Here is a 13,712-nt window from a genome sequence, read left to right as displayed (position 1 = left end):
GAAAGTCGTAGGTGTACGAACACCCTTTGGGAGCCACTGTATATATATAATAATACATATATATATATATAATATATATATATATATATATATATATATATATATATATATATATATATATGTATATTATATATATATATATATATATATATATATATATATATATATATATATTATACATACAGTAAAAACCTGTAAAGTTGACCACCCTGTCTATGTTGACCGCTTTTGTCAGGAACGGAATTAGTCCTATCTTGTATAATGAAGGAAAACCTCTGTAACTTGACCACCTTTCTATCTTGACCACCTGTCCATCTTGACCACTAATGTACCCCAAATTTGGTTTGGAGTAGTGTAAAAAACCCTTTGTAAGTTGACCACTTGGTTTATTTTTTAAAACTTATGTTGAGTAAATTATTTTATTTTATTATTATTTTTTTTAATACCTTTCCAAGAATATTTTTGATGCCAGACCAGCATTTTACCAACTAAATAAAACAGCAGCATAACTAAACCTCCTTGTAAGTGTAACCATACTGGAAAAACTACTAAGAACCCTTTTATTCTCCAAACTTGTTTTTCTTTTGTTGTTCTATTTGAGATTACCTTTTGTACTCTGTTCAATGAAAACATGTGTCACTAGAGAAGTACAAAGTATTTTTTTCGAGTTGCAATATTTTGTGGCAACACTGGAATTGTGCTAGAGTAAAAGTTACTTGCATTGCAGTATTTCTGGTGCAAAGGATTAAGAAATAGGACATTTTCATTTTCAACTGCCTTTTAGAACTATGAGAGTCCAGCTTGTTGCTCTTTGTGTTATTGTTTTACATAAAAGGACTTCAAAAAAAAAGTTAGTTGAACTTGAGATTGATAAAAATTATGAAGTATTAAAATTAATTGAAAAGGGAGAAATCCAGAGAAAATTAGCTGACACATATGGAATTTCCAAAACTAGTGTCTAATAAGTGCACCAAATTTCAATAAGGAGTTATTTTGTTGAATACTTGATAATCATGGTTATAAATGTATTAGATGTACATGAGAAAAAAAATAAGCGAAAAATTTGTTATTTTTGATTAGCTATGAATTTTTAGGAACTATTAATGTAAAATAACTTTTTATAAACAATGATTTTTTTTTTTTGATCAATTTACTGAAATTTTAAACTTATATGACACATTATACGTCATTCTGAGAAAATAACCTCTAAAAATATTTGAATAACATTTTTAAATTATTGTTTCAAAGTAATGTTAAACAATGAAAGTGAGTTGAATGGAAAGAGTAAGTGTCAATTAGTCAAAAAATGAATACATGGTGCAAGAAATGACAAAAAAAAAAAAAAAATCATTACCCCCTTTGTAAGTTGACCACCTGTCTAAGTTGACCACCAAAATACTGCACCGCAAGTGGTCAACTTACACAGGTTTCACTGTATATGTACAGTGGCTCCCAAAAGTCTTCGTACACCTACGACTTTCAACGAAATAGGCCCCAAATCATTGGTTAGAATTAATATTTCGGAATAGGTATTTGATTATAAGATCTATGATCAATTTCTAACAAAACTGCATGAAAAGTTTTTAAAAAATATTAAAACTTAATTTTTTTTTAAATCAAAAACTGAAAGGTGTCGGAAATTTTATCTCACAAAAGTCTTCGTACACTTTATAAAATGTCTATATATTATTGACTAATCTAACTTTTGATTAAGTTATTATTTAGTAGAATATCATACAGTATTCATAACACCTTTTAAACATCTGGGAATAGATTTCATTCTTTTTCTTTCTTTTTTTAGCGTAATTTCTGAGTAAGTGTTATACCACACTTCGAGTATTACTATTTCTTGCTCTATTTTCGTTTTAAAGCCCTATTTTCGTAATCTAGCCTCCAGATATCTCTAAATACGTTATATTAAGTTACAATCTGGAGATTGAGGGGGTATTTTCTAAATTTTAGGACAATTTTCGAGGCACTAGACGCAAACGTTGAAAACCGTGTGCTTCTTATCGTTATCTTGATACAAAACAAAGTTGTTTCCAATAACCAAATTTTTGGCTAAGAGTTCAAAATTGGTTTTTAAAATATTTAAAGGAACAGCATGATTCATTATTTCATCAAAAAATTACAAACTACCAAGTCCTGATGCTGATATGCACCCTCACACTAAAACATCTTCACCGTCCTGATTAACTGATCCAACTAAGTTCTTAAGATTAAGTTCCTAATTTTTTCATCTACTTACAGTTATGCAACAATTAAACCAAAAATGTTAAATTAAATTTTATCTGTAAGTAAGACATGATTCTAAACTGTTTTTAGCTTATTTATCATTGATTTTGGGACGAAAATCGTAAGCTTTCTGTTTTTCGCACGACCAAGAAAGTTTCTGCAGGAAGAGGTCCCATTTAATCCAGCTAATCAAAGAACTTGGCGAACAACTTTAGGTGAAAATTAAATGTAAAATGTTTCATTTAACTCTGCAGAAACTTTTACAGTACTGAAATGCGTATTTTTCATAAATTTTTTAACTTTAAATCTACGATCACGTTTTGTCAACTTTGCCGGTTGACTTTTCTTACCTTGTTTTCGATCCGATTCCTTTCTTTAAAGCATTTTATCAAGCACTTTACTATACAAACAAATAAATTAACTAATTTAGAGACATTTCAAACCAATTTACCACTACTGTGGGAAAAAATTCAAATTTTGAATGGCGTTTGCGGTTTTTTACGAATTCCAGCCATTTTACAGTAATAAGCAATATATTATGGATTAAATAAACCAAAAATTAAAGCCAAATGACTTATAAGGGTCAACACAATGCAAAAATATTAATAAAACGGCATATGATAATTTTAATCATGAATTTATTCCAAAATATTTAAGTGTACGATGACTTTTGTGGCGTGTTATTTCTCTGTCTCTTCGTTTTCTGACCCATTTCAAAAAGAAGATCCATCAATATTTTGAAAAAAAACCAATGGGTTATATTTAGAATGACATAGGAATGATGAGAAAAAATATTGGACTTTATATTCGAATTCAGTTTTGAGTAATTTTGGTTTTACTAAAAAATTTCAAAGTGTACGAACACTTTTAGGAGCCACTGTATATATATAACATATGTATATTTAAATGAAAGAAATTTAATGAAGTTGACTGGGCCACCTTGCGCCCTCCTCTAAACTTTTAAAAAGTTTTTTAGATGCACGCGTGAGAGTTGAGAGAATCTAAAACGGATGATTAGGTAATTTTTCAAACTGCCCGAATTATAATCTGCTTGTGAATTTTGGTAATTCATTTTCAAATTTGTTGACATTGGTGATTCGTTTTTATCCATAAAACGATGAATGAAACATAAATAAACAAATAAAAATTCCAGAATATTATTAATTGGTTCCGAATACGACCCACAACTCTGAAGCGTAAGTATATTTTCTTCCGTTATTTTTTCGTCGGCTAGTTCAACTCACGCTATTTCGCACCGCAACACGGCGCTACGATCGCTTGGAAGAAAACAGCGGAACTCCTCTAACAACTGCTAAAGTTATCTATCACATCATTGGGATCGGTACGAAATTGCTCCACCTCACGGGAAGTGTGTGTGAGTGTGTGTGTTTATTTTTTTAGTTTTGGATTTATCCAGGTGAAAGCAACGAGGTTGCGTTTTTGTCGCTTCGCAGGTAAGCGAGTTTTATAATTCTATTTTTATGTGTGGAACAATTAGTTGTATAAAAATATTCCTTTGAACTGCCGTTTCAGGTTGTCATGATAAACATTCTGAAGATTTGTTTTTTATTCCGCTTTAAAAACTTAAAATGCGTATCACCAGATTAAATTTATGGATATTTTTCAATGATTTGTTATGGGATGAAATAAATATGGTTTGCTATTAGTCACGGTGTTATTACGAGTTCGCTTTTATGTCATAACATTAAATCCTGCGATTACACTTACTCTTTTTGAACTGAAAACCTGGTGTCAAATATCGTAAATTTATAAATTTTGTAGGAAACATATCTCTTTTCAACAAACTTACAATACTTCTCAGGGTGAAAAAAAATAATATCAAAAAAAATGTGTTTGTATTTAGTAGTTAATGTCTATCTTTTCATTTCTCAAAGGAAAAGTAATATTTTGAAACAGATAAATTGGCGACGTACCTTTCAATATTTCTGTAAAAAAGAGTTTTTTTACAGATACTCTGCTAAAAATGTTTGAGTTCGATTTTTCTTTTCATTTGCTGACTTTTTTAATTTAATCCATATTCATACTATGGTGAAAACTTTTCATGTTTCTTCAAGGCACGTAATTATATAATTGAAAAACCTCTTCATTGCTGCATGCATTCATCTTTACACCGTTTTTACTTCCATTCTCGATTGAAATTAGTTGTATATTTCTTACATATATGCCATGGGGTGAATTTAAGTTTACCAGTCGAGTAATTAAGTTTCCCTTTCTGGAACATACATTTTTTTTTCACAAAACTATCTTGTTTAGAAACTCTCTCTTTCACTTTACCAAGAAAAATTAGAAGACATCATTCGAAATTGATGCATCGTTTAAAGTTGTATTAAAGAATGAATTAGTATAGCGTGCGAACTCATTTTACTGGGCTGTTCATCCCCAAGACAAAAATCACATCCCTTAATGCTCAAAGATTCTCTAGGACGAGAGCCTTTCCCCTCCCCAAAAAGAAAAATACCCCTTACACAACCATAAAAATGTCAATAGCATAGTCTGTGCCTTGCTCCCATTCACAACCCCTTCCAGTAGGCACCCCTGCTTTTAAAATTTTAAGTATTGTATGCTTTAGAATGCATTAGAAAAGCAAAACGTGCACTAGCACGGCCACAACTTACCTTCTGAGGGGTAGGTCATTTCCAGGGGCACCCCGAACTTAAATCTTTGGGAGGTCGGAAATTCTCAATTTTTGCCGAATAAAACTCCAAATTTTGCCGAATGATGATATTTTTGCAGAATCGTCAGACAAAATTTATTAGGAAATTTTTGGGCCATTGGGGCAACTGTAGAATTAGTCTTTGTATGTATATAAATTAATACAAGGATTGGCAATTATGAATTAAAACCAATTGTTCTTGAGATTCTCTCTCCAACCCCACGTCACCCCACATTTGCTATATAAACATTTTAAAATATAAATGTATCGCTCTTTTGATTTTTTGAGATTTTTGAAAAAAAATCTCAATCCCTAAAATTCTTTTTGAACGTCACCTCCTCAAAAAGTTTATAACCATGTACATAAAATGTTTCGTTGTGAATGTCTTTCAGTCATTCCATTCTTCGCTAATGATTTAATTTTAGAAGACAACCCGCTACTTTTTTTGCTTTTTTTTTTTTTTTTTTTTTTTTTTTTTTTTTTTTTTTTTTGAGCAATCACGATTGCTTATTGTTTTTATTTTACCGTCCTTGACGTTCCGGTTCCTTTTTCAATCCCACCATCCTCTGCAGGTGCGACTGTCCCACGGTAGCCGCTTCTCCTGGTCGGTGCGTCCATGTCCTACATACACGCACGCTCATACACTCACACACACACGCCTTTACACACATACACACACGCCAACGTGCATACACACAGGTTTACGCACACACACAAGCCTACACATACACAGCTATACACAAGTAACCGCCCAAGAGGAGGGGCGCAGACTTGGGGGGGGGGAGCCGTTTCTAGAAACAATAACTCCAATAAGTAGGATCTTGTCGCGACTCGTGATTGCGAAAAACATAATTTGAATTCAAAATTTCAGAATACAATTTTTTTTTTTTTTTTTTTTGTGAAAAGTTTAAATTAAAATCCTCGCTTTATATTCGGATTATTTATCTGTATGTCAAATAATACGTCATATGTCGAAGTAATTGCTTCAAGCATAACTGCAAATAAGACAAAAGAAGAAATTATATTAATGCACTAAAAGATGCACGCAAAATAATTTATTAGTGAAATATCACTTTACTGATTAAAGAAACCGTACGCAGTTTCAGGAGAAATAAATAATTCTAATACTTCCTTGCTGAAAATGGAAACTCTGTGACATTCACTTTCTATCTTTTTCTGTAAACCACTCCATCATAAGGGTGGGGTTGAAAGTTCTCTTTTAGCCGCTTTTAGATGAAATGACATTTAAAGCAGCAAGCCCTGAATTCATAGATAGTTTAGAAAGGAATTCAGAAAAGAAATCATGAGAAATAGTTATAAAAAATCTGCGCGCAAAATCGATGTGAGTGTTGAAATTCAGTGAAACTTTTTTTTCCGTTTTTTTTTTTTTTTTTTTTTTTCATAATATCATGCGTGTTTTTCCCATTTCAGACAGACATTAAGGTCACGAAGAAATTGATTGACTGTGTTACTGTGAAATTCCGAAATTTGCTAAATATCGACATTACCCGGTGAGTATCAGAATTCTCATTCACCAAAGATATTAACAAAAGGCCGAATATTTACGGTGAATCAGCAGCGATAAGAGACATTCTCCAATTTTGGTCTTTCACAGTAACAAATGTACGAGGAATGCGGTTAAAATTTTCAATTCTAATTTTTCATCAAGTAAAATAAAATATCGTTATGTTAATTTTATTAAAACGTGAACACAGAATAATACACGTTTTTCTGCACTGCAATTTAGTACCATGTGATGCCACAAAATATTGCCCTCGTGTCTCATATGCTGAATATTATGTCACTTAATAGATGAGCTGTTATATTTTTTTGCTGTGATTAGTTGAATAATACCTATTTTATATCGGTGGAATACGTCAGGGAGCAACTGGAGATCTTTAAAGGAGTACCACTGTACCTCGGCACAACCGTTGGGAAAGATTGTATAGTGTTGCCGCAAAGATATCAGTTCAATATAAGTGTTGCTTGCCTTGTTGCCATATTTTAGAGGGATATGGTCGGTTCAACGTTTCTTTTTCACAGCGTACTCAATGCGTGTTTCTTATCCATTTTATGTTTCTTAATTTCTGTACCTCAGAGCCAGAACAACGTAAGTCACATAATCGCTACTTTACAGAAGAGAAAGAAAACTTTTGCCGGGTGAATACAAAGGATGGAATTTCTGCTCTTTTAGCACTGCTAAATAATTACAGATTTTTTTTTAACGAATTAGTTCATATGGCTTGATTGCGGAATATATCGCAATTTTTGGGCTTTCGCTAGTATGACTCTGAGGTACAAATTTCATTATTCTGAAGAGTAACACTTTTTCCAAACGTCTCGTCGCTGAGGAAATTAGTTGTTCTCTGTTGGTAAGATTCAAAATCTCTGCTTCAAACATTCGTGCTGGTAAAACGTTACATCCGTACTTCTTTTTTTCAAACAAAATGGCATTTTGTTCCTAAATTCTATCACTTTTGACATTTGCGCTAAATCCTGCTTTGGTTCTGCGATTGACATAGCACAACGCAAGTGTTGTGCTGAAAAACAAAATGATTCCAAATGCTTGAATGCCTTTTTCTCCAGTAAAAATAGATCTTTTTTGTAATTGTCGATTCTGCTGGAATCTGGATACATTTCCCATCTTAAGCCTCATTTAGCTTTCACTGGACCACTCACTGACCAATGTTATTAAGGTCACGGGAAATCAACTCTGCTCACGTGCTTGTCGGAAAAGAACTTCTGTTTTAAGAATGTGCCGCGGTTCTGATCAAGTGAGACTGAAGTTCGATGAATCTCGATTTTCTCCAAATGAGGTAAAGCAGTAGTGGCCAGTGCTTCAGTAGTGGCCACTTTAAGCTTATATACTTTGAAGAAAAAAGTGAACAATAATAATGTGATTTTTTTGTTGGTACTTAATGTAATTATCGTATTGAATCAATTTCATTCATCAGTTATTTGAATGTATAGTAAGTAATGTAAATTCTTCGGGTGGGAGAATGTTAGAAGGCCACTACTGAAATTATCAGATTTTGGAGCAGCCATTGCTGGATCAAATTTGAAGTTTGTGAAAAAAATTGAACAAATTGAAATTCTGGCATTTTTAGAAATTGGGAAGATTTGGAAAACGTTGGGCTAAACGCTCATTGAGTTTCAAAAGGGGCAATTAATATTGTAGACCTACAGTTTAAAAATGTTCTTCACTGTGACCACTACTAGTGCGCTTTAAACCTTGAAGTGGCCACTACTGATGAAGTGGCGACTACTGGTGTTTTACCTTACTTGTTAACGATTATGGTACAAATGAGCAATTTTTGGAGAAGCAGCTCAGACATGGGTTTTCATCTAATTCCTGCATCAAAGACTGTTCAGACGTTTCCAACTGACTATCTCTATTATTTTACCCTCCTCAGTCCCGGTGTCGCCTGTAGGGGTTACTAAACAACGCTTAAAATAAGGGTAAATAAAATGTGGCAATACTGCACTATTAGTTACTTTTCTTGTTAGTAGATGACAGAACTGAAAAAAAAGGGGGGTATTTCATTGACAGATTTTTATTCATAATTTCTTTACAGCCAAACGAACATAGAATCTTCTGAAAAGAAAAGAAAATTACATATATACTCATCGGGAAGTCCTTATTTTTGGTTATTTTTAAGTAGAAAATTATCAAACACGCTCCTGAATTCTGCCGTGAGTAAAGCGCAGTACCTATCTGCAAATTTTTCTTTTTTTTTCTTTTTTTTTTCTTTTTTTTTTCTTTTTTTTTCTTTTTTTTTTTTTTTTCTTTTTTTTGCCATTTATTGTACTTTTGCTTACAGTACAAGCTTGCTTACTTGGTTTCCGCTGAGAATCAAGCACGAAAAAGAACCGTCAAATTCCAACATTTGCCTATTGTCAGTATGGAATCCAAAACACGTTTCTTGAACTGCTCAGAAACTCATTCAGAATGAAGTTTTCTTAATTACTTTGCGAATTGTTGTGATAAGACCTTCCTGTTAGTGACCATGGAGTCATCGATTATTTATTGAAGCATTGCAAAACTTGCGGGTATTGCGCTAAAATTTATTCCTCATCAATGTATTGAAAATTTACTACAATAGTTCATGTACTTCCATACGAAAACTCCTCCTGCAATCATCCCCACCCAAGTCTATAACCTTCTATTGTTCTCTCAAAACTCTTTGAAAATAAAACTTTTCCTATTTTAGGCATGATTGCGAATTTTTCTGTTTACTCTTCTATACCTTGTTAGGATGAGCTGAGTTGTATACACTATTATTATTTTTTTATTACTATCATTCCTTTCCTTTCTTTCTACCCGGCTATTTTATGGTCTTTCCCTCTTCAAATAAGTCTCTGAACTTCCTCGTCATTTATTCTATCGCTTTTCACATTGTTCGCCAGAGATTTTGTCATCACCTCGAGAACAATAAGAATTGATCTCTGCTTTGGTGCATTCTTTGGCAGGCGGTACTTTTTATTTTATTCGGTTTGTTTCCTTGTACGAGGTGCTGCAGACGATAGTAGAATTCGTAAGATTTTGGTAAATATCGCTGCCAAATTTAAACGTTGTGAATACGGGTCGGGTAGGGGGTGGTAGTGGTACCAGTGGTAAAGGTAAGGTGCTCGGAACACTCCACCTCCGGGTCTCCGGTAACTAATGTGTATGAAGAAGTGCGAAAGAAAGAAATTGTATTGATAGATCGTGATACAAAATCGTGTTGATTAAATTAACAGTACCTTCAGTTTTTGTCTGTCAAAGAACTCGTAGTTGCGTGACCAGTTTTGAACATATAGCCACAAGCAATTGAGAGTTAATAAACTAAACAAAACTTATTTCGTGCCATTATTTAAAAAAAATAGTTGTTTGTATTCAATAACTGATAATTATTAGCTTCAAAGCTATCAAAGTTAACTAATAACGAGCTGATGTGTGCATCACATGACTTCCTTTTACACCAATTTAATGATAATAGCGCCTTGGAGTAAGCAAGGAAACACTAAATATTTTCACCCCTAGTTTCTTGCGAACCGAAGCAAAAATAACGTTTTACTCAGATTTATTTCCCCATTATTGGCAATTTTAAAGTGATTCAGTGGTTAACTCCTTAAATATCACCAACATTGGCCGGATTAAAACCAGACTTAAAAATTTAAAAAAAAAAAATCACCAAATTTTTCGCCAAGTTGGTGACTAAACTTGGCGGTCAAAAGTCATATCGCCAAGTGCTTGACAAATTATAACACCACTTGAGTTAGCATTGAAACTAATAATGATTTCCCCCCAAAAAGGTGTAAAAAAACTCCCTTAGGAACATCCGAATGCAACCAAAAGGGAAGGTGCTTAACTAGACCCCACTAGGAGTCTACGTACCAAATTTCACATTTCTAGGACATACCGTTTTTTAGTTATGCGAGATACATACACACATACAGGGCCGTTCCAAGAGGGGGGCGAGCGGGGCAATCGCCCCGGGCGCCATGAAATAAGGGGGCGCCGCAAGGTGCCCCTCGTTTCAACGGAACACGACGACATTCACACGAAATGAGGTGCGCAGCAAGGCCCCCCTCATCGTAGAAAATGCCCCGAGTGCATAAAAATTAGGGGCACCTTGCGGTGCCCCCTCATTTCATGTATCATAGATACAGTCAAAAACACAAAATACAGAATCATTGCAATGATTCTCTATTTTTTTTCCTAGGGCACGAAAATATTCCTCTCTCTTGTATCATTGAAGCAGATACAATTTCTGAGATTATAATTGTTTAGAATCAAACAAAAGGCACTTCTCCTTTGTCTAGTTTTCACCAAATTTGCTTGAATTCTGCCCCTGCGTGCAGTGACATGACGTGACCAGAAAAAGTTTTAAGGGGCACATTGAAAGAACAAGAAACAGATTTTTTTTTTTTTTATCTGATAGCAAAAAAGATCAAAAGGTGTCCAGTCAAAAGTTTGAAACTTCTAGTTTTGAAAACGCAATTTTAGCTTGAAAAACGCGACTTATATATGTGATGTTTATTGACATTAGGGAGGGAGCTCAGAAACTGTTTCCGATCGATTATTTTTTTAATAGATTGAAATCAATTCCTACTCCCCCTGCAAGTTTTCGAAATTGACGCTTCAAAAACGCCACTTTAGACGAACTTTGAATATTTTATGGACGGGAGAATCCGGAGCATTTCCCAAGAAAATTATTTAAAATTATGGTTCAAAAACTTTAAGCCATGTTTTGCATTCAGGGGCAGTTCCACCTAAATTTTTTTAAGTGTTGTTTAAAAAGCCCATTTTTCGTGATATTAAAGAAAGCCGGCATGGGGGCTCTTGCACGAATACTTTCTTAAACTTAAGCCTTAAAACGCAATTTGTAAGGCCATATTTTGTAATATCAGCGCCAGTGATTTTTCGAAATTAGAGCTCCGAAACGCAATTTTGAGCGATTTTTGATGTTGTTGAGTATTTGTGGGCTTCTCCCTAAAACTTACAAATATTTGATGCAAAAGAATAACATCTTTGTTTATAACGCATATGAAAGTTGGTATTAAGTTGGTACAAGTAAAACCACAAAAGAACTCTTGAAAAGAATCATTGGATGAGTCCAGATCGAAATCTAATTTTGATGTAATTTACTTCGATAAATACATTTTCTATTTATAATCAGCAACTTATTTATTTGTGTACTTAGTTTGATCAATATGAATAACCAATTCAGTTTTAATTGTTAGTTTTTTATTAATTGCGATAGCATTTTACTAGATAAATATTTAGATTTTTAACGTTTCCATTTTTCGAAAAGTTTTTGGGGCATTAATGTTTTACAAATATTAGAAACATGTTCATTGCTTGTCTTTTAATTTGTATTACGCATAGCCGTCTGATTGTTCTGTTCATTAATATGTAAGAAATTCATGTATGTATTATGCACTGATGTTACAGCTAACTTGATGTTTCTGTGTGTATGGGGGGGAGAGCGCCAGGAAACTTTCGCCCCGGGCGCCGTCAGAGCTACGGACGGCCCTGAACACATATGCACGTACATATACGGACGTCACGGGAAAACTCGTTGTAATTAACTCGGGGATCGTCAAAATGGATATTTCGGTGCCTGTACGTTCCTAGCCATATATCCACGTGTAGTCGGATCGGGAAAAAAAACTTAACATTCATTCGGGGGAGAGCAAAATGGAAATTAAGGCCGATTTTTGAGTGAAAATTTTTTTGCGAATACAATACTTCCTTTTTTGTAAAAGGAAGTAAAAATTTGAATAATGAAAAAAAAACTTGAGTAACTCTTCGATTGCACTTTCTATTAATTTGTCAATTTGATAAATGGCCAAATGCAGTCATATTGTTTTTCTTAATGTCCTGGGATTCAGTTCATGTTCAAGGGTGCCCATATGGGGGGAAATTAGAACTTCCTTGTTTTTTAGTACTTTTTTCTTTGTAAAAATGTAAAAACATTTGTTCTCCAGCAATTATTGAATAAGTTATTAAAAATGTCAAATTTTAATAACTGTAATATGTTTGCATATGGGCGCCCTTGTTCATGTTCGACAAAGAATAAGAGTACATTGCGACCTTTCACTACAATGATTTTATTTTCCACTTCCTCACTGTGAAAGACAAGAGAGTAACTTTATTTTTTCGGAAATCGTAAGACTAGCTTCGAATTATAAACCAATTGGATGCATTAAGTCCTTATTCTTTTTGAAATCTCGCACGTTTAAAAGGTAAGAAATAAAATAACAGCATTATAAATTTCAGTTGAATTTGCTGTCGATATTTCGAATTTGAGATCGATTTGCTTCACCAGTCGATTGGAAATGACATTATTCCCATTGAATAAGCGGACGGGAAGATATTCTTTCGATCTGGTCTTTTGATTCGATACCTAACGGTGTGTTAACAAGGAAGAAAAAAAATGCTTGTAACATTTCCTGTAAAGAGGTTAAAGACAGGAAACATTTTTGACAACTTACATGTGTGTGATAATTACGAAAGAAAATTTTTCCTCATCTGTCAAGTGATTGAAAAGACATCATTTAATTTTTACAGTATATTGGAGTTGATGTAGAATGCATTTTTTTGGTTTACTATTCTTGAAGTGATACTTCTTACGGTGGAATTTCAAGATAAAGATGAAGTAATGAAATGAAATATAAACGGAAGTGACATCATTGATTGGCGGCAGCTTGGCGATAAATTAACAATTTGTTTCTGAAAATCAGATGCCAAAGCCAGTCTCAGTTTGACAGTATCCAAGAACAACTGAAACAAATCCCATAGATTCCAATAGAACCCTATGTCAACGCCGGGATTACTGCCGCCAATATGGAAAAAACTCGTTTTTCTACATCAGATCGCAGCTCCGCAGAACAGGGATATTTTACTCTTCCCAAAAGTTTAGTCATTTCTAGTCAGTTTAATGGAATATTAATGGGTTAATCGTATATAAATTATAAAATATTTGAGTTCTCTCACAACAATATTACGCTTGTTTTTTTATTATTATTGTGTAGTATTTGAAACTACCCTTTAAAGTTTGATATTCTCCGATCAGCAGCACATGGTAGTGAATATTTTGTGCCATTTGTCCCACACGTGACGACTCATATATTTCATGAAATTTAATATGGTAAAGAACAAAATGTTGGTATCTTAACGAATTAAAAACGTATGTGGGAATTCTTAAGCATAAAATTTCATCATTACCTTATAAAATTATTACTTTTTAGTAAAAAAAATATGAACCGTCACGGGTGGGACGAAGTGGCTACTTTTTCGTGGAATGACCCTTTTCTT

At 33.5% G+C, this 13,712-nt stretch overlaps 1 protein-coding gene across 1 annotated transcript in view; it reads left to right on the top strand.

The window, feature by feature from the left end:
- The first annotated feature begins 3,569 nt into the window (after positions 1-3,569).
- The window catches only part of LOC129219650 (protein FAM107B-like), a 212,030-nt gene continuing 201,887 nt past the window's right edge, over positions 3,570-13,712 (top strand). Inside the window, exon 1 of the mRNA XM_054853922.1 lies at positions 3,570-3,689. The gene's annotated coding sequence lies outside the window, so the exon portion shown is untranslated. The remainder of the gene's footprint in view (positions 3,690-13,712) is intronic.

The sequence above is a fragment of the Uloborus diversus genome, chromosome 4, assembly GCF_026930045.1.
Source record: "Uloborus diversus isolate 005 chromosome 4, Udiv.v.3.1, whole genome shotgun sequence".
NCBI classification, from domain to species: domain Eukaryota; kingdom Metazoa; phylum Arthropoda; class Arachnida; order Araneae; family Uloboridae; genus Uloborus; species Uloborus diversus.
Note: the sequence above shows the minus strand (reverse complement) of the source record. Positions and strands in the feature narration are given on the sequence as shown.